General features: G+C 43.3%; 1 protein-coding gene across 2 annotated transcripts in view; it reads right to left on the reverse strand.

Moving 5' to 3' along the window:
* LOC140910391 (uncharacterized) overlaps positions 1-24260 on the reverse strand; it is a 161167-nt gene that overhangs the window by 81969 nt on the left and 54938 nt on the right. Inside the window, exon 1 of one of the 2 annotated variants that reach the window (XR_012158563.1) lies at positions 23201-23236. The exons of the other annotated variant lie outside the window; for it this stretch is intronic. The gene's annotated coding sequence lies outside the window, so the exon portion shown is untranslated. Of the gene's footprint in view, positions 1-23200; positions 23237-24260 lie in introns of those variants that run through there. 2 annotated transcript variants of the gene reach the window in all.

The raw sequence follows: 24260 nt of genomic DNA on the forward strand, positions 1-24260 counted from the left end.
TACTCTGTTGTGTTCATTCCCTCTGAACCAGCCACTGTTCGAAGACAAGATACTGGACTAGATGGACCATGAACCTAGTATGGCCGTTCTTATGTTCTTAGTACAAAAATCAGGAACTGATGCCAAACTGTAGCCACATTTTAAACTGCACTGTGTTGGACTTCAATCTTCAAGACATAATAAAATATGTTTAACAAAAGCCAAAACTGCAAGCCAGAACAGGCAATAAAAGATTAAGGCCAAATTCTAACAATATGTTTTGGGGGTACATGGAGTAGGGAATGTAAGGCCCACATTATTTTTAAAAATTCCAGTTATCGATCCTGCTACTCCTCTTTTTTCCCCTTCTTTTCACATGCTGTCTGATGTGCCCTGACACGTAAGCTGATGATGTGTAGTTAAATTGGACAATTACTGAGTGAAAAGTGCATAATTAATGAACAGTCACCGTATATGTTTGGAAAGCTGTGACCCAAACACTGAATAGATGGCTAAACCACTAAAATAAATGACTTGTTCAGCTCATTACCTGATCAGCATTTGTTTAGAGGTTCCTTGGTGCCCTATCAAAATTCTAATCAGTTCCATTTAAATTGCATTTTTTGCACTGCATTGTTACAAATGCTAATTTATGCCTAGAAAGGAATAACTTTACTTCTTACCTTGTGAAGAAACAGATGAATGAAAGCATACTTCTACAGGGCATAAAAGATTATCAGTGGTTCAATGACTATTGGATTTTGCATTTGCCAAGAGATCCTAAGAGTCTTTTCTAAAGCTTTATGAGACAACAAGGACATTCAAACCCTAATGCAGCAAAGTGGAAGGTTTCAGAGTAACAGCCGTGTTAGTCTGTATTCGCAAAAAGAAAAGGAGTACTTGTGGCAAAGACCGTTGTACTAAGTGCAGCATCTGCATATCAGCCAAAATGTTCTCTCTCTCTACCCCGAGGCAAGCAGAAAGGGGGAATGCTGTTCCTCCTACAGTCAATTCATCTCAAGGAAAGGGGATTTCATAGCCAGGAAATAAAAAGCAAAATGAATTAACAGAATCTATGCCCTGTTTCCCCTCACCAAGAGCCAGAGCTCAAAGCCTGCTGCCTTGCCTATAACATTTATCCTGTATCCCGTCTGTGGGGAGAAGACAGGAAAAGCAGCTGGACTCAGGGAGCGCAAAAGTGATTCAAACCAGCACTCAGTTGCTTAATGTTGGTTCTAGTCTAAATAGGACCAGATTATTTGTTAGCTGCCAGCAAAACTACAATATGGGCCAAATCCTGCTCTGATTTGTATCCCACACAGAAGCTGGCAAAGGGACTTTTTAAAATGAGCTCGGCGTGGGCTACCTTTAATCCTGCCTACGCTTGCTGAAAATGGCTATGTAAGACAGAGTTACCTTGTGATGGTTGAATGTTTTTTAGTGACTAGTCCGCAGCTACCAGGGAGTGCATGTATATTACGGTCTGTCTTTGGCAGTGTCATTTTTGCTGAGAAGGGCACTGACAGGCTGATGATTATTCAAACTAAACATTACTTTTATGAAATTCTTAAGCTAACAGAAGGGATCCTGTTGGAAATAGAAAATGCAGCTTTTGCACTCCAGGTATTTATTTATTATAGTAGAATGCAAGTCTCTTGTGACTGCACTGCTGATGCCTTGAAGGGAACAGGAACAAGAACTGAAATATTTTTAATATGAAAGTTATTCACTGCACTTTTAAAGCAATATTTATGTTAGGCCCAATCCTGAACTCCTCACAGATTCAAAATGCCTGTTGACATTGAGTGGGAATGTTGCCTGAGCAGAAAGTGCAGGAGCAGGTTCACTGAATGATGAAAGGCCAAACGGTGCTCTACATTATTTTCAGGGGTGGCACATGAGACACACTCCCTCATGTGGTGGAGAGCTCAAGACAACATTGGGTCCCCCAGGCTTATGACACAGTGGTGTGGAACTGTGCCCCAGTGGTTCACGCCCACCCTTCTTAAAACAAATATTTGTGGAAGCAGGAGAAATGAGAGAGCAGGGGCTGGTTGTGGTGGGGATTCCCTGGCACACCCAAGCATGAAACAAACAAACATGAAAACCGGGAGAAAGGACCTCCCATGCTCTGACCAAGATAGCAGAGGGCAGCAAAAGCAGGTTGGAGGACTGTCCCCTCAGTAGCTACCAAAGGCAGCTTTCAGAGTAGGGACCAGGACACTGATGCTGACACCTAGTATTCCTGGTCCCTGCCATAACAGATCTCCAGAAAATTTAAGTCCAGGCTATAGAAGTTTCATTTGCCACTTTTAAAAATATTTTTTATACCCTGTGCCAGTGTTTTTGCTCCCCCTTGTCATGTACAACTGCAGCACCCATGGCAAGAGCCCTGGCAGTAAGAGCAACCTCCATCTTAGATTAATGTAAGTGACATTTTTCCTCCATTTTATATAGCTGGTGTCAGTCACATCAACTTTATTACTTCATTTATTCAGGACATCCTTGGAAACGCCACCTGATGTCCCTGAAAGTATTTGCAAGAGTTTTTATTTACTGTTATTTTCATGTCAATTTCATTTTCTTTTTTCTATGATTTCTCTTTCCTGCAGTTTGTCTGACAAGCCTATAAAAGCAACAGGCTAGCAAAGAAATGGGCCTAAATACTTCAAGGTTTAAATATCTCATTTAAAAAGGTCTTTTCCCCTAAATGTCCTTCAGCTTCTGATTTACCTTCTACAGAGCTTGCTTTATGTTTAGTTTACAGGGTCATGAGATCTTATCTCAGCCAACCACTACCTGGTCAATAGTTCAAAAAACTATTGACCATCTAGAAGGGTAGTAGTACAGAATTATTTTAGGTCTCGTGACCCTCTCTGAGCCAAATGGATTGTGTTTGAGAACCCATGGGTGTAATATATTATACAGCCAAATATACACACACATTAGAATATTTTGGTGGTGTAGAAGACTACAAAGTACTGTGGTGAGGAAAGGCCATATTTTAACTATATATGGAGTATGGGTCATACAGCTGCTTTTAAATTTACTCTGAATACAGCTTGTTCAGGTGTTAGAACCTCTGTTCTTTTGCTAGGCAAAGAGATTGAAAACACAAATCTGAAATCCTTTCACAGTTTGTCCTCCTTCAACCCGTATACCGTACTTACAATTACCTTGGTGACAAAAATCAGACAGATAAAAATAAAAACAAAGCAGGAGCCACTTGTTCAGCTTTTTGACAGTGCAAAATCCATCACCTAGAAAGGTGACCAATGGGGAAGGCTATCCATGAAGAAGACAGAAAAGGAGAAACTGGTGCACAATGCAGAGCTGGTTTCATGATTTAGTGTGCTCTCATAGTGAGGTCAAAGCAGAGACAGGGTCCTCATAACTCAGGAGAACGTTTTGGGATGTACTAGCTTTTTAAGACTGACAAAAGAATCCTTCTGGGCCAGCACTGTCCCATTCCAGGTTTTCATTCAGGAAACACCCCTGGAACATAAGCAAGGCAGCAGCTGAGCTTGAGGAAATGGTCTCCTGGTAGCAGTTTGTGGTTTGGGAGACAGCCCAAACTCTGCTGATTCTGTTTAGGTCCTGGATTGGCGCTCCAGCATGGAGAGTGGATTGCAGCTCCCTGAAAACTGAAGTAGTTGTTTCCCAGGACTGATACAACATAGTGTAAGTTTCCAGCAAAGTATGTTGCGAGAAAGGAGATTTATGTCCTCCTTTTTCTCCAATAAGAGGAAATGAGGAAGGGAGACAAAAGGGCTGAGAAGCTCATGAGGCAGGAAGTAACCTTTGTCAGTGTTGGTTTAGCTTTTCAGTTAGGGCTCCAGTTTGTGCATGGGGATAAACGGAAAGATTTGGTTTGAGTATTGGTGTAAGCCTGAGTAGGGTTTGTTTTTTGGATTTTTGAGACAGGCCGAGAGAGAGAGATACCAGGAGAAGGACTAAAACCTTAATGTAAGTGGGGAAATAGTCCCGCTATTGTGGGAAACTTTCCTGGCTTCTGCACTACCCCGGTGAAGTGGGCTAGCAAAAGGATCTGAGTCCTCGCTCCCACTTCCTTTACCCAGTGGCCTCCCTGCCCTTGAGGACTCCCTTTCCACTCTCCTGTCTGGCAGAGTCCTCGTAACCCCAGCAAGGCTGGGCCCAGGATTCCTGGGGGGCTCGACCCCCAACCCTGCTGTGGTCACCTAGGACAGGGGCTAGGGTGTCCCCACTCCGGGGTACTCTCTCTGCACTGGGCACTTCTCTGATCCACAGACCATTACATACAATTTAAAGCAAATGCACGTAATTTAATCAACAATTAATTTTAAAAAGAATAAGGAAAAATGGGAAAGGTTAAAGGAAACATCAACCCGCTCTGTGGCAGGGAACATCACAAACTGTGTCTCTGGAACGTCAGGGCAGTTCACAGTCTGTTCCTTGTAAGTCCCAGGCCTCCTGCTCAGGCCCTGGCTGTGCCGCAGGGATGCTGTGGGTTGGATACTTGCTCTGGTGGGGGCCTCACGCTCTCAGGCTCTAAGTGGTAGGACCCTTCTTCCCAGTGTCGCCCCCGCCCTGTCGGGGTTACGATCCAAGCCTGGCCTGCAGAGCCTCTTGGCGCAGGCGTCTCCCTGTGCTGGGCCCGCTGCCCGGGGTCCCCCTCGGTCTCCTCAGCTGCTCACCGCATCCAGCTCCGGACTGCTCCAGCCCCAGCTGCACCACTCTGTCCCAGCATGGCTGCTGCTGCTGCTGCTCTGCCTCCAGCTCCCTGGGCTGCTTCTTTGGCCCCTCTGCCTCTGGTTGCTGCAGCTCTGCTCCCAGGACAGGTCTGCTCTGCAGGCTGCTTCTGTGACTCTGCTCCCAGCACTGACCTGCTTCGTGGGCTGCTTTTCTGGCCCCTCTGGCTCTGGGTGCTGCAGCTCTGCTCCCAGGGCAAGTCTGCTCTCTCTGGGCTGTGTCTCTGGCTTTGGGGCTGCAGCTCTGCTCCCAGGACAAGATCTGCTCTCTCTGGGTTGCTTTTCTGGTCCCTCTGGATCTGGCACAGCTCAGGCCCCTGCTTTCTCCTTAGCTCAGCCCCACTCTGTCTGACCCAGGCAAATCCAGCTCATACGGAGCACGGGACCTCCCTGGCCTCCTGACTCTCTGATTAACCTGCCTGCCCTGTCATTCAGGCTGACCTAGAGCATTGGCCTCTCCCGATTGTTCCTGGGGGACTATCAGTCTCGGGGTCCTGATTTCCCATAGACCCTTTCCCTTTTAGTACTGGGAGCTAGCCAACCAAAACACCCCCACTGAATGTTAGTAAGGGGGCAACAGTCCCCTTACATTAAGGGAACTCCAAAGCCACCGCCCTTTTGATTCCTTTGGCCTGACACAGGGAGTTTTACTATTCTAGGCTCTCTCCTCTCATTAAGCTAAGTGGGACTAGAACCCACACTGGAGCTGTAGTGGGACATGCTATCTCTAACTGCCACACCAGATTCTTCTTCCTGACCCTGCTCCTCTCCTGGACTAGAAGCAGCTCCCATAGAAGTTGACATGCTAGCAGAGTCCTGCTAAATCTTTGAGTTTACTGACATCAATGCCAGGCACTTGTAAACGAAGTAGATTTTAGGATCATTTACAAGAAGTCTGGGGCTATCTTAAATATAGCTAATAATTTATACTGATAAAGACACCAAGCTAGGGAGTTTCATATCCATCGCTACAGAATTTTATTCTCTGGGGCTGGCTATGGGAGTTCTGCAGCCTTGGGATCAGGTCAGCTCTGCCATACAGGTAAATATCAGAGGCAATAAAATATGGATGACTAGAGGCTGATGATATTTTGCAAAGTCAGCTGTCTATTTGGCCTCTATGACAGAGCCGATATTGGTGTAAACCCAGTGATGTACTATTTTACCTACTTTGGTGAATTTGTCCCAACACATGTAAAAGTGGTTTGTTTACCAAATAAGAAAAAAGGTTTAAAAAAAAAAAAAAGACCACAGCAATGACAGTGCTGGACAGCAGGGACAACAAAGGATGTTCCACAGAATGTGGGCTTCAGAAAGCAACTAGTATATGTCACTGGGTTTCAGTACAATGAGATGTTAACCAGAAGCCATCATGGTCAAACAGAGACATACTTGCAGCTAAATTTTAACACATGGACTATGTAAGATCAGTGAAACTAGTGTGTCAACAGAAACTGCTTTCCCCCACACTTTTAGTTGCTCAATATATGTTTTCATGCATCTGACTTGTCTCCTTTCATCACCACAAAGATATAAGTGCTGATCCACTACTGCATTACTCCAGTTACACAGCCGTATAACTTCACTGATTTCAATGGAGTTATACTAGTAAAATACTTGATGAATTGGGTCCAAAGTTGCAGGTCACTGTTATCATCCCACACAAGATGCCATGTCTTGTTCCTACAGACATAGGAAGTAACGGACATTTAGACTAGCATGTGAAGGATCAATATAACCTATAGCTAGAGCTGGGCGAAAGGTTTTGTGCCAATACTTTTTTCCACCAAAAGACGCAGATTTGGGTTGACCAAAACAATTTGCAAATTTGGGTCAAACTCAGGTAACTTTAGTGAAAAAACATTTGGCAATATGAAGGTGTTTCATTTCAGTACTTCTGAAACAAAACGTTTTGACTGTTTGCTTCTGAAAGATGTTTTATTTTGGAATAAAATTTTTTAAACATTTTAAAAAGATTTAAAGTCATTTTAAAAACCTCAAAATCCAAATGAAATATTTTGTTTGGGGTCAAATGAAACATTTTGACCAACCCAAAATAATTTATTTTTTAATTGTTTTGTTTACCTAAAAAAATTGAAAATGTTTTATTTTTTAAAAAGTCTTTTGATTCAGTAGCTGATATGAAAAATTGGTTATTTGCACCACTCTGGTTTTAGCACTGTGTGATTGGACATAACTTGGTTCTTCATCTTATGCTTATTCTTGTGTGTTTTAGTCCATTTTGAATACCAGGAGCCTCATTTGCTATTACCTCCCACCTTAGTGTAATCATTTGCATTGGGCAAAGTGGGTGTAAACCAGTGGTTCTCAAACTTTTGAATTGGTGACCCCTTTCACACAACAAGCCTTTGAGTGTGACTTCTTCCTTATAAATTAAAACCATTTTTTTAAATTTAACACTATTATAAATGCTGGAGGTGAAGCAGGGTTTGAGGGTAGAGGCAGACAGTTTGCAATTCCCACAAAATAAGCTCACGATGCCCTGAAGGGTCACAACCCCCTGGTTTGAGACCCCTGGTGTAAAGAGTCCTAAATCAGAATGGTAGCATTTTATACCCACTCTGCCCAGGCATAACTGACTAGGCAAGGTCCAAGACAGGGGAGAATCAGGCCCTGTATCTATTTTCAGCACGGATTCACTGCAACCATTATTGTAATTAATTGTTGATTCCCAACAACGTGCTTGGTGCAGTACAAACAAAAGGAGTGATCACTGAAAGGAAGCAAACTTCACACTCTGGATTGATATGGTTTTCCCCTTATACCATATATCTCTCCTACCTTTAGTCAATCAGAATACTTTAAAATCCCAAATGAAAAGTAAACACACAGCCCAGGCTTCTTTCATCTCCTAACGTGTCATAAATAACATATTCCCAGCTTTAATCAGTCATTCATTTTCTGTGACTTGAACCTTACACAGAAGAGGATGATGTATGTTCGCAATGGGAAAGTATCTAATGCAGGCTGTGCTTAATAGGAATGCACTGCATACCTGCACTGAGGAATCATTATGCCCCCTGTGAGCACTTCAGTATTTATATATAATGATCTCATTACCAGGCTGCTATTCCAATTTTATCCCGACTTTGATATTTCTTGAAGTAAAAGCATTCAAAGGGGTTTTGTAATGACAACTCAATCAGACGTTGTACTGGTGGACAATTACTCAACTGCCAGTCAGTACAAGTAGAAGAAAAAAAATAAAAAAAATTATCCTCAAACTAGGCTGAATTTTCAGACTTCACTACATTAGTTCATAACCTGGTATGGAAATGAGATACTTCAGGAATATTGTTCTATGTTGTACAGTGAAGTTTTAATGAAAGCTGTACAAAATCCAGCAGTTTTGCATCACACAGCATTGTACAAACATTTGATTCCATCTCCGTCTATGTCACTCACATCTCCCACCCCTTCTATCTCCAAAGTTTCATTTTCAACTCTTGGTCTGCATTATAGATTCATAGATACTAAGGTCAGAAGGGACCATTATGATCTAGTCTGACCTCCTGCACAGCGCAGGCCACAGAATTTCACCCACCCACTCCTGCGAAAAACCTCTCACCTATGTCTGAGCTATTGAAGTCCTCAAATCGTGGTTTAAAGACTTCAGGGAGCAGAGAATCCTCCAGCAAGTGACCCATGCCCCATGCTACAGAGGAAGGCAAAAAACCTCCAGGGCCTCTTCCAATCTGCCCTGGAGGAAAATTCCTTCCCGACCCCAAATATGGTGATCAGCTAAACCCTGAGCACATGGGCAAGATTCACCTGCCAGATACTACAGAAAATTCTTTCCTGGGTAACTCAGATCCCACCCCATCTAACATCCCATCACAGGCCATTAGGCCTATTTACCATGAATATTTAATTACCAAAATCATGTTATCCCATCATACCATCTCCTCCATAAACTTATCGAGTTTAATCTTAAATATTCATGGTAAATAGGCCTAATGGCCTGTGATGGGATGTTAGATGGGGTGGGATCTGAGTTACCCAGGAAAGAATTTTCTGTAGTATCTGGCAGGTGAATCTTGCCCATGTGCTCAGGGTTTAGCTGATCACCATATTTGGGGTCGGGAAGGAATTTTCCTCCAGGGCAGATTGGAAGAGGCCCTGGAGGTTTTTTGCCTTCCTCTGTAGCATGGGGCATGGGTCACTTGCTGGAGGATTCTCTGCTCCCTGAAGTCTTTAAACCACGATTTGAGGACTTCAATAGCTCAGACATAGGTGAGAGGTTTTTCGCAGGAGTGGGTGGGTGAAATTCTGTGGCCTGCGCTGTGCAGGAGGTCAGACTAGATGATCATAATGGTCCCTTCTGACCTTAGTATCTATGAATCTAAAGCCAGATAGGTCTTTTGCCTCCACTGCTTCCCTTGGAAGGCTATTCCAAAACTTCACTCCTCTAATGGTTAGAAACCTTCGTCTAATTTCAAGTCTAAACTTCCCAATGACCAGTTTATATCCATTTGTTCTTGTGTCCACATTGGTACTGAGCTTAAATAATTCCTCTCCCTCTCCGGTATTTATCCCTCTGATATATTTATAGAGAGCAATCGTATCTCCCCTCAACCTTCTTTTAGTTAGGCTAAATAAGCCAAGCTCCTTGAGCCTCCTTTCATAAGACAAGTTTTCCATTCCTCGGATCATCCTAGTAGCCCTTCTCTGTACCTGTTCCAGTTTGAATTCATCCTTCTTCAACATGGGAGACCAGAACTGCACACAGTATTCCAGGTGAGGTCTCACCAGCGCCTTGTATAACGGTACTAAAACCTCCTTATCCCTACTGGAAATACCTCGCCTGATGCATCCCAAGACCGCATTACCTTTTTTCACGGCCATATCACTTTGGCGGCACATAGTCATCCTATGATCAACCAATACTCCAAGGTCTTTCTCCATTACTTCTAATTGATGCGTCCCCAGTTTCTAACTAAAATTCTTGTTATTAATCCCTAAATGCATAACCTTACACTTCTCACTATTAAATTTCATCCTATTACTATTACTCCAGTTTACAAGGTCATCCAGATCCTCCTGTATGATATCCTGGTCCTTCTCTAAATTGGCAATACCTCCCAGCTTTGTATCATCCACAAACTTTATTAGCACACTCCCACTTTTTGTGCCAAGATCAGTAATAAAAAGATTAAATAAGATTGGTCCCAAAACTGATCCTTGAGGAACTCCACTGGTAACCTCCCTCCAGCCTGACAGTTCACCTTTCAGTAGGACCCGCTGTAGTCTCCCTGTTAACCAATTCCTTATCCACCTTTCAATTTTCATATTGATCCCCATCTTTTCCAATTTAACTAATGATCCCCCATGTAGCATGGTATCAAACGCCTTACTGAAATCTAGGTAAATTAGATCCACTGCGTTTCCTTTGTCTAAAAAATCTGTTACTTTATCAAAGAAGGAGATTAGGTTGGTTTGGCATGATCTACCTTTTGTAAAACCATGTTGTATTTTGTCCCATTTACCATCGACTTCAATGTCCTTAACTACTTTCTCCTTCAAAATTTTTTCCAAGACCTTGCACACTACAGATGTCAAACTAACATGCCTATAGTTACCCGGATCACGTTTTTTTCCCTTTCTTAAAAATAGGAACTATGTTAGCAATTGTCCAATCATACGGTACAACCCCTGAGTTTACAGATTCATTAAAAATTCTTGCTAATGGGCTTGCAATTTCATGTGACAATTCCTTTAATATTCTTGGGTGAAGATTATCTGGGCCCCCCGATTTAGTACCATTAAGCTGTTCGAGTTTCGCTTCTACCTCAGATATGGTAATATCTACCTCCATATCCCCATTCCCATTTGTCATGCTACCATTATCCCTAAGATCCTCTTTAGCCTTATTAAAGACTGAGGCAAAGTATTTGTTTAGATATTGGGCCATGCCTAGATTATCCTTGACCTCCTCTCCATCCTCAGTGTTTAGCGGTCCCACTTCTTCTTTCTTTGTTTTCTTCTTATTTATATGACTATAGAACCTTTTACTATTGGTTTTAATTCCCTTTGCAAGGTCCAACTCTACTTGACTTTTAGCCTGTCTCACTTTATCCCTATATGTTCTGACCTCAATAAGGTAGCTTTCCTTGCTGATCCCTCCCATCTTCCACTCCCTGTATGCTTTCTGCTTTTTCTTAATCACCTCTCCGAGACGCTTGCTCATCCAGCTTGGTCTACAACTCCTGCCTATGAATTTTTTCCCCTTTCTTGGGATGCAAGCTTCTGATAGCTTCTGCAGCTTTGATTTAAAGTAATCCCAGGCCTCCTCTACCTTTAGATCTATAAATTCTTCAGTCCAATCCACTTCCCTAACTAATTTCCTTAATTTTTGAAAGTCAGCCCTTTTGAAATCAAAAACCCTAGTTGCAGATTTATTTTTGTTAATCCTTCCGTTCAGTTTGAACTGAATTAGCTCATGATCACTTGAACCAAGATTATCCCCTACAACCATTTCTTCTATGAGGGCCTCACTACTCACCAAAACCAAATCTAAAATGGCATCCCCTCTAGTTGGTTCAGCAACTACTTGATGAAGGAATCCATCAGCTATCGCATCTAGGAAAATCTGACCCCTATTATTATTACTAGCACTCGTCCTCCAGTCTATATCTGGGAAGTTAAAGTCTCCCATGATCACACAGTTTCCATTAGTATTTACTTTATTAAAAACATTAAAAAGGGCTCTATCCATACCCAAATTAGATCCCGGCGGTCTATAGCACACCCCAAGCACTATCCCAGGGGAGGCTCTAATAGTTTTCTTCCCCAACGCAATTTTTGCCCAGACGGACTCTGTCTTATCCATTTCATTGCTTCTTATTTCTTTACATTCTACCTCATTATCGATGTACAATGCTACTCCACCACCTGTGCCTTTATTTCTGTCTTTCCTAAACAGCACATACCCTTCAATACCTGTAGTCCAGTCATGTCTACTATTCCACCGTGTTTCTGTTATCCCTATAGCATCTGGTTTCACTTCCTGCACCAGTAGCTCTAGTTCCTCCCTTTTGTTACCACGGCTCCTCGCATGGGTGTACAAACATCCTAATTTTCGCTGTTTGGCCTCACTCACATTCTGTACCCGATTAGGCACGGTCATTCTACAGCCAGTACGGCCTATTAGACTGGAATCCACACTGCCCTTCCACCTTATATACATTCTCCTACCCACGGCTGTATCCTTTCTTACTTCGTTTTCTTCCCTCTCAATGCTAAAATCTGGCGTGCAGATTACCTGGACATCTCCCAACCATCTCCCCCAAATTCCTAGTTTAAAGCTCTCTTAATCAGTTGTGCCAGCCTCCATCCTAGAAGTCAATTTCCTTCCCTACTCAGATGAAGTCCATCCCGAGAGAACTGTCCTCTGTCCATGAATGCCTCCCAGTGGCCATACATCCTAAAGCCCTCCTTATAGCACCACTGCCAAAGCCATTTGTTGATAGTCATAATCTTGTCACACCTTTGTTGCCCTTCTCTTGGAACAGGCAGAATCCCACTAAAGATCACCTAAGCCTCGATTTCCTTAAGCGTCTTCCCCAGCCTAGCATAGTCTCCCTTAATACTTTCCAGCGAGAATCTAGCCCTATCATTTCTTCCCACATGAAGGATAATTAGGATTTACATTTAGGATCCTTTTCAACCTCAGGTCAACATCCTGTATCTTAGCACCTGGAAGACAGCATACCCTTCTATTCTGTGGATGAGCTCTGGTTACAGGCCTGTCTATTCTTCTCAGTAAAGAGTCCCCGATCACATAGACCTGCCTTTTCCTGGTGACGGTGCTATTCTCCAGTCTATCCCCTGTTCCCTCTGGAGGCAAATTCTTTCCATTCCTATTCTCCCTTGTAATCCTCTTCAACCCATCCTGTATCCTCCTGGGGTTCAGATTTGGTGTAGTCTCCATTGACTCTTCCCCTTTTCCTATAGGGCTAGCCGCTCTTCTCTTCTTCCTTGCCCTTCCGCTTTCAGTGACTACCTGCTGAGCCCCTTCATTTTCCAACTCTGCAAACCTGTTCTTGTGCTCTGTTTCTCCTTCACTAGCCCATCTTTTCCTCTGCCTGGTGCTTTTAGTTACATGCTTCTACTGACCACTTTCCTCACCCAGTCACCCCTCAGAATTCCCCAGTCCTGCTTCCATCTGCAAGTCTGAGCTTTTCCCTTCAGATACCTCATGTCTTTGCTCCATAATCTGCTCAAACCCCTTCCTAAACTCAACCAGACTTTCCACGTGCATCTCCAAACCTCAGATCTTTTCCTCCGTCAGCTCTATCAGACGGCATTTCATGCAGACAAAACTCTTACCAGGTACCCCCTCCAGGATCATGTACATACCGCAGCTTCCACATCCAGTCATCTTCATTGTGTCTTCCACTACTTGGGTCACTCCCACTGCTGCCTCTGTATCTGTCATCACCTTCTCACCTAAATCCTGTTAATGTGGGAAACACAAACCACACCAAAGCTCCACCACCCACAGCAAAAACAAACCCCAAACAAGCACCACAAGACAAACTCCCCTGTTTACAGCTCTGTTTGCTAGCTCCTGTGCCACTACAGCTGTCTGTGCCACTGCCTGACTGGCTGGCTGCCTTTATAGGACCACTAGTCCGAGAAGCCCCGCCCCCTAATCAGGGCTCAGCTTCTCTCCCAGCACAAAGCCCCTCCAAGCCTCTACACATACAAATACTACAAATACAAAACCAAATACAAATACCTTCTTAACATCTCAGTGCAAAAACACTTTTAAATCACTCAGTTTGAACTAGATTCTCATCCAAATCATGTGAAACTGAATTTTGCATGATTTCTTTAAGTTTTCATTACAATTTAAAATGGGGGACATCCCATAATAAACAACAAATGCAGACACTTTTAATTTCATAGAATCATAGAATATCAGGGTTAGAAGGGACCTCAGGAGGTCATCTAGTCCAACCCCCTGCTCAAAGTAGGGCCAATCCCCAATTAAATCATCCCAGCCAGGGCTTTGTCAAGCCTGACCTTAAAAACTTCTAAGGAAGGAGATTCTACCACCTCCCTAGGTAACGCATTCCAGTGTTTCACCACCCTCCTAGTGAAAAAGTTTTTCCTAATATCCAACCTAAACCTCCCTCACTGCAACGTGAGACCATTACTCCTTGTCCTGTCCTCTTCTACCACTGAGAATAGTCTAGAACCATCCTCTCTGGAACCACCTCTCAGGTAGTTGAAAGCAGCTGTCAAATCCCCCCTCATTCTTCTCTTCTGCAGACTAAACAATCCCAGTTCCCTCAGCCTCTCCTCATAAGTCATGTGTTCCAGACCCCTAATCATTTTTGTTGCCCTTCGCTGGACTCTCTCCAATTTATCCACATCCTTCTTGTAGTGTGGGCCCCAAAACTGGACACAGTACTCCAGATGAGGCCTCACCAATGTCGAATAGAGTGGGACGATCACGTACCTCGATCTGCTCGCTATGCCCCTACTTATACATCCCAAAATGCCATTGGCCTTCTTGGCAACAAGGGCACACTGCTGACGCATATCCAGCTTCTCATCCACTGTCACCCCTAGGTCCTTTTCCGCAGAATTGCTGCCTAGCCATTCGGTCCCTAGTCTGTAGCTGTGCATTGGGTTCTTCCGTCCTGAGTGCAGGACCCTGCACTTATCCTTATTGAACCTCATCAGATTTCTTTTGGCCCAATCCTCCAATTTGTCTAGGTCCCTCTGTATCCTATCCCTGCCCTCCAGCGTATCTACCACTCCTCCCAGTTTAGTATCATCCGCAAATTTGCTGAGAGTGCAATCCACACCATCCTCCAGATCATTTATGAAGATATTGAACAAAACCGGCCCCAGGACCGACCCCTGGGGCACTCCACTTGACACCGGCTGCCAACTAGACATGGAGCCATTGATCACTACCCGTTGAGCCCAACAATCTAGCCAACTTTCTACCCACCTTATAGTGCATTCATCCAGCCCATACTTCTTTAACTTGCTGACAAGAATACTGTGGGAGACAGTGTCAAAAGCTTTGCTAAAGTCAAGAAACAATACATCCACTGCTTTCCCTTCATCCACAGAACCAGTAATCTCATCATAGAAGGCGATTAGATTAGTCAGGCATGACCTTCCCTTGGTGAATCCATGCTGACTGTTCCTGATCACTTTCCTCTCATGTAAGTGCTTCAGGATTGATTCTTTGAGGACCTGCTCCATGATTTTTCCGGGGACTGAGGTGAGGCTGACTGGCCTGTAGTTCCCAGGATCCTCCTTCTTCCCTTTTTTAAAGATTGGCACTACATTAGCCTTTTTCCAGTCATCTGGGACTTCCCCCGTTCGCCACGAGCTTTCAAAGACAATGGCCAATGGCTCTGCAATCACAGCCGCCAATTCCTTTAGCACTCTCGGATGCAACTCGTCCGGCCCCATGGATTTAGAAAAGCACGTCCAGCTTTTCTAAATAGTCCCTAACCACCTCTTTCTCCACAGAGGGCTGGCCATCTACTCCCCATGCTGTGATGCCCAGCGCAGCAGTCTGGGAGCTGTCCTTGTTAGTGAAGACAGAGGCAAAAAAAGCATTGAGTACATTAGCTTTTTCCACATCCTCTGTCACTAGGTTGCCTCCCTCATTCAGTAAGGGGCCCACACTTTCCTTGGCTTTCTTCTTGTTGCCAACATACCTGAAGAAACCCTTCTTGTTACTCTTGACATCTCTTGCTAGCTGCAGCTCCAGGTGCGATTTGGCCCTCCTGATTTTGTTCCTACATGCCCGAGCAATATTTTTATATTCTTCCCTGGTCATATGTCCAAACTTCCACTTCTTGTAAGCTTCTTTTTTATGTTTAAGATCCGCTAGGATTTCACCGTTAAGCCAAGCTGGTCGCCTGCCATATTTACTATTCTTTCGACTCATCGGGATGGTTTGTCCCTGTAACCTCAACAGGGATTCCTTGATGCCTTTGCCCAATACTTGTTGATTAGATAAATATATTGATCTCCTCTAATTCACACTTTTTACTGATAAAAATTTTGCATGATTCAGATGTAAAATGAAAAGCTGGCCCGTGTTTCTGAACCTTAACCCTTGGTCTAAATTTTGAGATAATAAAATTTCAAACAAAGCAGCTTTCACATCGTTTGGGTTTCACTGAAAACCTTTTGACCTACTGCAATTACGTGAAATATTATACAGAGCCTCTTCCACCACCATACCAGTATTTGTACTCTGGGGACAAGAGGACTGTGCAAGTCAGCCCCCCCCACCCAGTGGTGGGAACAACCCTTCTGACAAAGAGCAGGCTGTGATAGCCCCACCACTTTCCACATCAGAAGGTGGAGCTGGGCCAGCATAGAAAGCAGGTTACAAATTTGCAGAGAGGCAGGAGCAGTCATGCTCCACTTCCACTCCAAGAAGCACTGTGCCTGCTGTACGCACAATGAGCCAGATTCTGCTCTCCAGGTGTAGACAAGCATAACTGCATTAAGTAAATGGAGTTACTTTTGATTTACACAGGGGCAACTGAGAACAGCATTTGGCCCAATATTTCCAGGAGTTCCCACTGTAGCCAACCCAGCAAGTGGCTTTCCCTTCACAATCTGGATCTACACTCTTTACTTAGTATGGCAAAATATGTCTACCGGGTACCATTCTTCCCCCCTCTACAGAATCTTCAACATGGAAAAGGACCTTTCCTCCCTGTTTTTGACATTTTCTGCTCGCATTAATATTTTGACCACAAGGACTAATTAACTTATTGCAACATTTGTCAGTGCTTTGTTGGAGGAGAGAAGGGGGTTGGTTTGGTTATTTTTTTGCTCTCATCATGTGTTCCTATGACAAAGATTGCAAGAAGAGCGCCACATGGTATGAAACAGATGCATTCTGGTGCTGCAAACTGTAATGAGAAGAGGGAAGAGAATTAAGCCTGTCTCATCATGACAATCTTGAGATTGGTATCTTATGGTCTTTCTCAAATGCAGAAACTGCAGCATCCATCATTCTTATCCCAACATGACCTGTCAGGCTAGAGGTAGAAGATACATCTACTGTGCACTATACTAGGAATAAAATGCAACTGCCTGCTGATCAGTAATCCCCAAAATATTACTTTCTCCCTGAACATAGTAAACAAAACCCAGATTAATCTGAAGAACTATGTTAGTGAGAAAGAACCCCTCAGGTTAACAGCAACCAAGATTTATCATCTGATCCTATTCCCCGACCTGTCTCTCAGTCACGGCCTCCCATACAGCCATGCTAGCTTATTGCCACAAAGAGGATCAGTGGATTTTCTTTCAGAGGGTTTAATCAGAGCTAGAACAATTGCCCAATTAACCCTTATTTTTCTTATCTTGGGGCTTCTTGTCTTCCTTCTATAGAAAGCTGGTTTAGGTTAAATTAGGTGACCATGTTAGATTGAGATTTCCTCATGCACACCTTCCCATATTATGTGTTCAAGCCTCTAATGTGACCTTAACCACCACCCATCACCATCCCAGTAGGAGCACTCGGGAAGGGACTGGGGATCTGGCACAGAAGGTCATCATGGCCCATCTTCTCCCAGCCCCTCTTTGGGGTAACTAGTGTCCACAGGGGAACTAGGAGAGAGCAGTCCCTGTGCTGAAAAGTGTGCAGGCACTGTGATTGTGATCGGCACTGCATGAGGGGCAAAAGCTCTTCATGCCCTTTCCCCCTCGTGCACTTGTGCCAGGCCCTGGCCTCAATCTGGGATGGAGATTAACAAAGCGACCCCCAGGGAAAGGCTAAAAACAGGTCAGATATTATTTACAAGATAGGCTGAATAAGAATGAGTCATAATAAGAATGAAGCAGGCTTTCTAAAGGGGTTAACAAAACAAAGAAATGACACTTAACTAAAAGCAAGGAAAGTAAAACAGCCTTTTTAGCAGAAAGCAAACCATTATTTCTGTAACTTAAATTGTAGCTAACAGATATTCTCACCACAGCTTTTCTCTTTAGGAACCTGTATTCAACTAACCATGTGATCTTCCGAAGCAAAAAACACTCACACTTTCCCCAGTCTCTCTCTCCAGGTTAGGACAGCTGGATGTTTTAACCAGAGCTGAAAGGCCTACAACATGAGTTGGGGGAATCTCAGGAAACTTAATTATAAAGCTTCCCTTCCTGTGCAAACATTTGAAGACTTATGAGGACTTACTGCTGGAATCCAAGAGGTCATCATCAGAACCAACAGGAGTAACAATGCTGTTATGCTGGCCCTGCATATGGGCAGGGGGAAATACAAAGGGGTTGGGTTTTTTGTTTTTTTGTTGGTTTGTGGGGTTTTTTTGGTATCCAGAAGGCAGTAGCACTTTTTCCAATTTACATAGATAACTGTGCACCAAGTGACATGCCAGCCCTAAGTTTATTAGTGATGAGAAAGGAAGAAATTAATGAAGAATTTGTGCACCAGTACTGAGTAATAGTTTTTCATAAAGGCTTGCATTTTAGGCTGCATTGAATATGAATTAATTGTTGTAATATTTTGACCTCTTGTGTTGCATTTTTTGCTCTGGTGTTAGATTAGTTCTGTCACTGGGAAAAACATTTCTTATTCTGTAACTCATCATGGCTAGATTTCAGTTGCTTTTTTCTACCAATTCGTATGACATGGTTCTGCAGCATACTTATGTGATGATCATCTCCTCATGGCAGTAGAGTTCAATCTACATATTAACCAGAAGAGATGTGGCAGACCTCCTACTATTTAAGTGCAAATTTAGTTTACATTTAAACTAGAGGAAGTTTGCTCACTATAGCAAGCAGCCCTAAAAACTAACTTTGGAGTATTTGTTCCAGCTACAAAAATCTCTTCCAAGAATTGATTGTAGCAGAGCTAATTATGTATTCCCTATGTTATCCAGTAACAATGGTCTTGTGTTGGATGAGGACAAGGAGATCATAGCACACTAGGCAATCCATCATGCAAAGCAACAAATTGTGGCACCCTTTGTGGCAGCTTCAGTAACATGAAAGAGGTCTGTTGTCCTATATTAAATCAGCCCATCCTGTCCACCATAACCTTGAGTTCGCTCTTCTTTTGGATCTAGATTTGCTCCAAACCCACAGCCTATTCAAGGGCTGAACTTTAAAAAGAGGGAAATAACTTTACCTTTCATTAAAGATACAGAGCTTGCTTCCCCCTACTTTCTTGGCCCTTGTGTAGTTCTCTACACCTGTAGAAAGTGGGTGGGTATAAAATGCTACCATTCTGATTCAGCCACATTTTACATCCACTTTGCATAGGCCCACAGTGAGAATTCAATATAATTTTGCATTTTCTTAAACTTGGTTTTGTTTCCTCCATTCTGATTATTCATTCCACCAGTTAGACACATATGGAGAGAGAGGAGTGTGACATGTTCATACTGAAAATATAAAAAAGTGCCTGTAATGGAGTAACTCAAGAGCATGGAGCACAAGGAGCTTGGTTTGTCAAAAGGTCAAACAGTAATATGTGTTATCTGGGGTGAAGTTCTTTACAGAGTCCCAGCAAGAGACTGAAAGTAAGAACCCAGCTGTGAGGCATGCACTGCAGGGTTGATGTCTCTATTCCTTTAGTTGCTTTTATCCTGAACTAGAGTTGTAGGTATTTTTACATTGGGGTGATGTGTTGGTTGGATCTGGGAGAGGCTGCAGTGTTTGCTTCTAGCTGTGAGACTCAGATGAGTCAGGTGGAGGTCGCTGATTGGCCAGCACCTATTAGGGTTTGGGGCTAAGGACTTTAAAGCCTACCCCAGCCCTAAGAATCTTGCTTCAGTTTAGGAACTTCAGTTTAGGAACTGTTCCAGCTCTAAAGGACTCACTCATTTGGTGACTCACTCAGGAGTGATGCAGTTTACACAGCATCCTTTGTTCAGGGCCGTGCTTAAAGACATAATCTAGCCCTCTGGGAAGGGGAGGGGTGTGGGGTTTGGTTTCTTTTAAGACAACATTTATAATGCAGACAACTTCTTTTTGCTATGTACAAATGTATTGGCTTTACAGTGTGTTTGTTTATCTGTATCTTGTTTCCTAATCCTATTATCTATATCTGTTCCATCTATTTAACTCCATTAAACCATCCAACAGTATATCTTTAGCTGTCAAAAGCTCACTTCCTAGTGCTACTTGCTCGATAGCACAGTCCAAACTGCTCTTTAGATACACTCAAGTAGTTTATCCTATGTACCATACAGGACCTTTTGTAATGTAACCCTTCTGCCAGGTGGAGCTGGCAGCAACCAGTGCCAAGTTCAATATCTAGGGGTTCCTTTTCAACAATACAACACAGAACCGGCTCAAGCCCCTACCCAGTAACCTGGGGAAATTACACACCACCCCTAGGCACCTCTGAGAGGCAATACTTCCCCTCTTGCAAGCACAAAGTCTGAGTGTAGAAAAGAAACTTTTAATGAAAGGAGGGAAGTCACCTGACATTAATTAGGGAAAATGCCACAAGGCGGAGTCATAATCATAAAACTGTGAGCAGGACGCCCACCCCAAAGTGCGTGGGGCAGGGCCTTCTGCCTCATGTTCTTGAGTTCTACAACCAAAAGTTCCTTTACTGTGCCCCTCTCTGCTCCCTCATCCCACCCCACTCACAGTGGTTGTCCTTGGTCAGTGAGGACCCAGGGCTCAGAGGTACATGTATGTGAGTTCACCTCCCACCCAGGGAAGAAAGCACCTTGCTTGCTCTGCCATCTGAACACTTGCTCTGTCTGGCCACTCCTCCAGCCACTCCTTCCGCTCCGCTGGCCGCCTTCTGCCACCTGCCTCTCTGCTGTGACCTCTGCAGGTTAGTCTCTTGAGGTTCCACCCAGCTTTTAGTGATTTTCAGCTCTGAGGCTGGACCGAGATGCTGTCCCACCACAAATGATTGGCAGCTCTTTTAAGCACTTAAAATAACAAAAGGCTCCTAATGGACCCTATATAGCTCTATCTTTGAGCAGTGGGGAGGAACAGGTTAATCAAGACCAGGGACCCTTAGGGAGAGTCCATACCTCCTCGCTGGCACACCTATTCCCACCTCTCTCTGCTTTCACAGGGGGTCTGACATTCAATCCCCTGGTTTAATGAGGTCCTTTCAACTGAGGGAGATCCCCTCATTTGGGACAAATTAAGCACAGTTCTGCTCTGCTTTTCTCAGATAATAAAGACAACAACACTGATAACAATATTTCACTACCCCTACATTCAGTACTAAGGTGATTTGTAATCCAACACCAGTCAAAGTTGATCACTTGAAGCTCCTGTCTGCTAGATACCTATGCAAAGTATGTATTCATGTAAATACAGTTTGCTCTTGAAGTCTCCCCAACTAGCTGTCAGGGGAGAGTTCATTCAGACCCTGCTTATAATAATATACAGTTGTTTCAAAACTGCCATCAGAAAGCACTTCCTGCATTCATTAACTCAGATAAATGAATTGCCCTTGCAACAGTGAAGCCTTCTTAAGTGAAGCCCTATTTGTTAAAAGCTTAAGATCTGGTGCAACAAATTTATCCATTCCTTGCTACCTATTTATTTAACCCGTGAGAGACAGTATTTAACCTAGGTGAGATAGTAATCCAGTGCTTTGAATGCCACTGAGATCCATGCATCCAGCTTCAGTGTTATACTGTTGCGCTCAGAATAATTCATGTAGAATAGCACCCGTATTAAGGTTGTTATATGATTTTCATCTATGTGGCAAATATCTGTTAGCTCAAAGCATACTAACTATGGAAGATACGGCTATATGAAGCAATATTAAGAACATATATGCATAGCTGATTGCTAAAGGATAGTTTTTGCCATCCATATTCATGAGGAGAATTACCCTACTTTGACTATTACACCATGTTAGCTATTTAGGCATCCTCAGCATACGTGTAACAAACACAACAAGAATACTCCAAGCATTCCACTTGCCTGCCTTTCCTTGCTTATGCTCTACTTCATCTGCACCTGTATAGAGAGGGTATTATCCTGCAGTTCTATCATTTATGCGGTTAGTTACAGCACAAAAGTTCAGGACAATTTTTTTCCCCATGAAATATGTGTTCAAGACATGGGCAGCTCAAAGCTTGAAAACCACCAAGTCAGCAGAAAAGTTATGACAATTTTGACTTGACAATTCACCCAGTACAACATCAATGTATTACTTTATGGAGTACACAAGACAGTCTGATAAGTGCAGATGCCGTATCCTTAAGTGAGCACAGTCTCCTCATTATGTTTCAATAGCCCAAAGGTATAAGAAATAGAGAGAAGGCTGGGTATTCTGTGCTTTGTTAAAGTGAAGGGACAATCAACATCGGGAACATTAGTGATGGCAGAACACAGGATTGCTCAACAGTGTATGAAAAGAAAACTAGTCATCTGAATTGAATTTTCATCTGGGGCCTGAGAGGCCAAATTTAATCATCCACCTGAAATGATCACACAAGTCAATATTCCCTCCCTTTCCTTTGCAAAAAAAAAAAAGGAACTGATTCTCTCTTATTCAGTCAAGCAGGTGGTCTTGAGGCAGCTAACCAGCTGGCTGAAATCTAAATACCTTTGCCAAGACAAAAGCTAGTAACATGATTGATTATCTTCCTCTTGTACTAGAAGTGGACCTTCCTGGCCAATCAGAATGGAAAGCTACTATCCACTTATCACACAGTGAAGCTATTCTTGGGAGCTGATAAGTAATTGTTGCCAAATCCCAGGCTCCAATTGGCTGCCACTTCAAATACCAACTCAGTTCAGTTTACTGAATTTACCAGGATAAAAAAAAAAAAGTGTTTGTTTCTAAATCTCATTTTTAGAGACTCTAGGTTAAAAATAGCAGTGATCACAGCCAGAGAGACATCCTGTTTCACCATTTAAAACACTAAGAACTACTGCACTTCATTCCCTATAATACCAGCCATAGCCAGCTCTAGGTTTTATGGACCCTATGTGAAGAAACATACATAGGGCCCCACCTGTCCTTTCCCTCACCCCATGACCAGATCCTAATCTCCATGTACACACAAAATCCCCCTGTCTACCTCCGTCCTATTTTGCAACCCCTCCCAGTCTGTGGTGAATCTACACACACCCCTGTCTGTGACGTTTTGCTGTCTGGTGATCCCTCACATCTGTGTTCACGTGCTCGAGCACAGGGAGGTGGAACCAAAGCACAATTTAAGGCATTTAGAGAATTCAATTTCTGTCAGTCTTTTACTACCAGACAGACAGGAACACAGACTGGGAACCGCAGGGGGTAGTCTGGCCCTAGGCTAGGAGTGAGTAGTGTGGGCACCCTGAAAAAACAGGATTCCATGTGACTAGACAGGTCACCAAAACCTTACACCCTAATGAATTTCTGAAGCTGAAATTCGCACCCCTGACACTGTGTACCCCTTCCCCTCAAGAAACCTGGGAAACAAAGCTCAAACTAAAGACCCAATCTTAGTTCTTTGACTTTCTATTTACTGCCTTTCACCTACCACAACCGCATTCCATCTGGTCTCTTCTAATCATCCTGCTGACTGACTTACATTCGTGATCTGCCTTTCCAAAAACTGAACCTAGCATAATTAATCTCCAATTCTCCCACTCAGATGATCCAACTTGAACTCATGGCTGATGTACCTTGGAATCAATCTAAAGTACATCCCTCTTCCTGCTCAGCTACCCTTTCTTTCCTACATGCATGGTCAAGTAAGCAGAGCAGGGGGAGTGTGTCAGGTCTTATAGAGGTAGAACTGGGTAGAGAAGCTGAGACCTTAAGCAAGGTACTTTTAATCTGTGCCCATGTATCAAATGTGTAATATTAATATCTATCCCAGAGGGGTGTGGTGAAAGTTAGAGATTTGGGGGATTAAGCACTATTCAAGTGCAAAATATTTTTAAAAAATAATTACCTGAGTCAATTGTTGTCACATGTCACTGATCTCATCCCATCCAATCCAATTTTTAATCCCACTCTCTGTAGGGCCCTGCCACTGGTACTGTCCACCATAGCCTTTATTCTCTGCTCAGGGATCCTGTTGCTTCCTAGATATGAGCACACTGTAAAGTATTAATGAACAAGTTTTTTGAGGTGTGGAAGCATTGCAGAATGTCTGACCAGGCAAAGGGCAATCAAATTATAGGTGCAGTGTCTGGGCCTGAGGGAACATGGATGAAAGGTAGAATGTACAGAACTGATAGAAGTAACTAGAAGCAAGAAAGGAAAATAAATTATCCTGGGGCAGGTATATTTGATAAAGATTTCCTTGAGATGCATAGACACAGCTGGGTACATGGAGGGAAACAAGTCAAGGGCGGTTGTTTTTTCGTCCTTTATCTCATCCAAAACAAACCTTTAAAAACCCCACAGGTTTTGTTTGACATCTGTGATGTCCAATGACTAAGTCAGTTGAGATGTTTGTAGCTGCTACAGCATGGAGATTTATTTGTGTGTGTGTACACACATAACAAAAGATTCCATTTCACCCCATAGTGGGCCTAATCCTGCAAACAATGATACACAGAAGCGACACTGCTTAAGTGAGCAGTTCTACT

This window comes from Lepidochelys kempii, chromosome 4 (genome assembly GCF_965140265.1).
Source record: "Lepidochelys kempii isolate rLepKem1 chromosome 4, rLepKem1.hap2, whole genome shotgun sequence".
Lineage (NCBI taxonomy): Eukaryota > Metazoa > Chordata > Testudines > Cheloniidae > Lepidochelys > Lepidochelys kempii.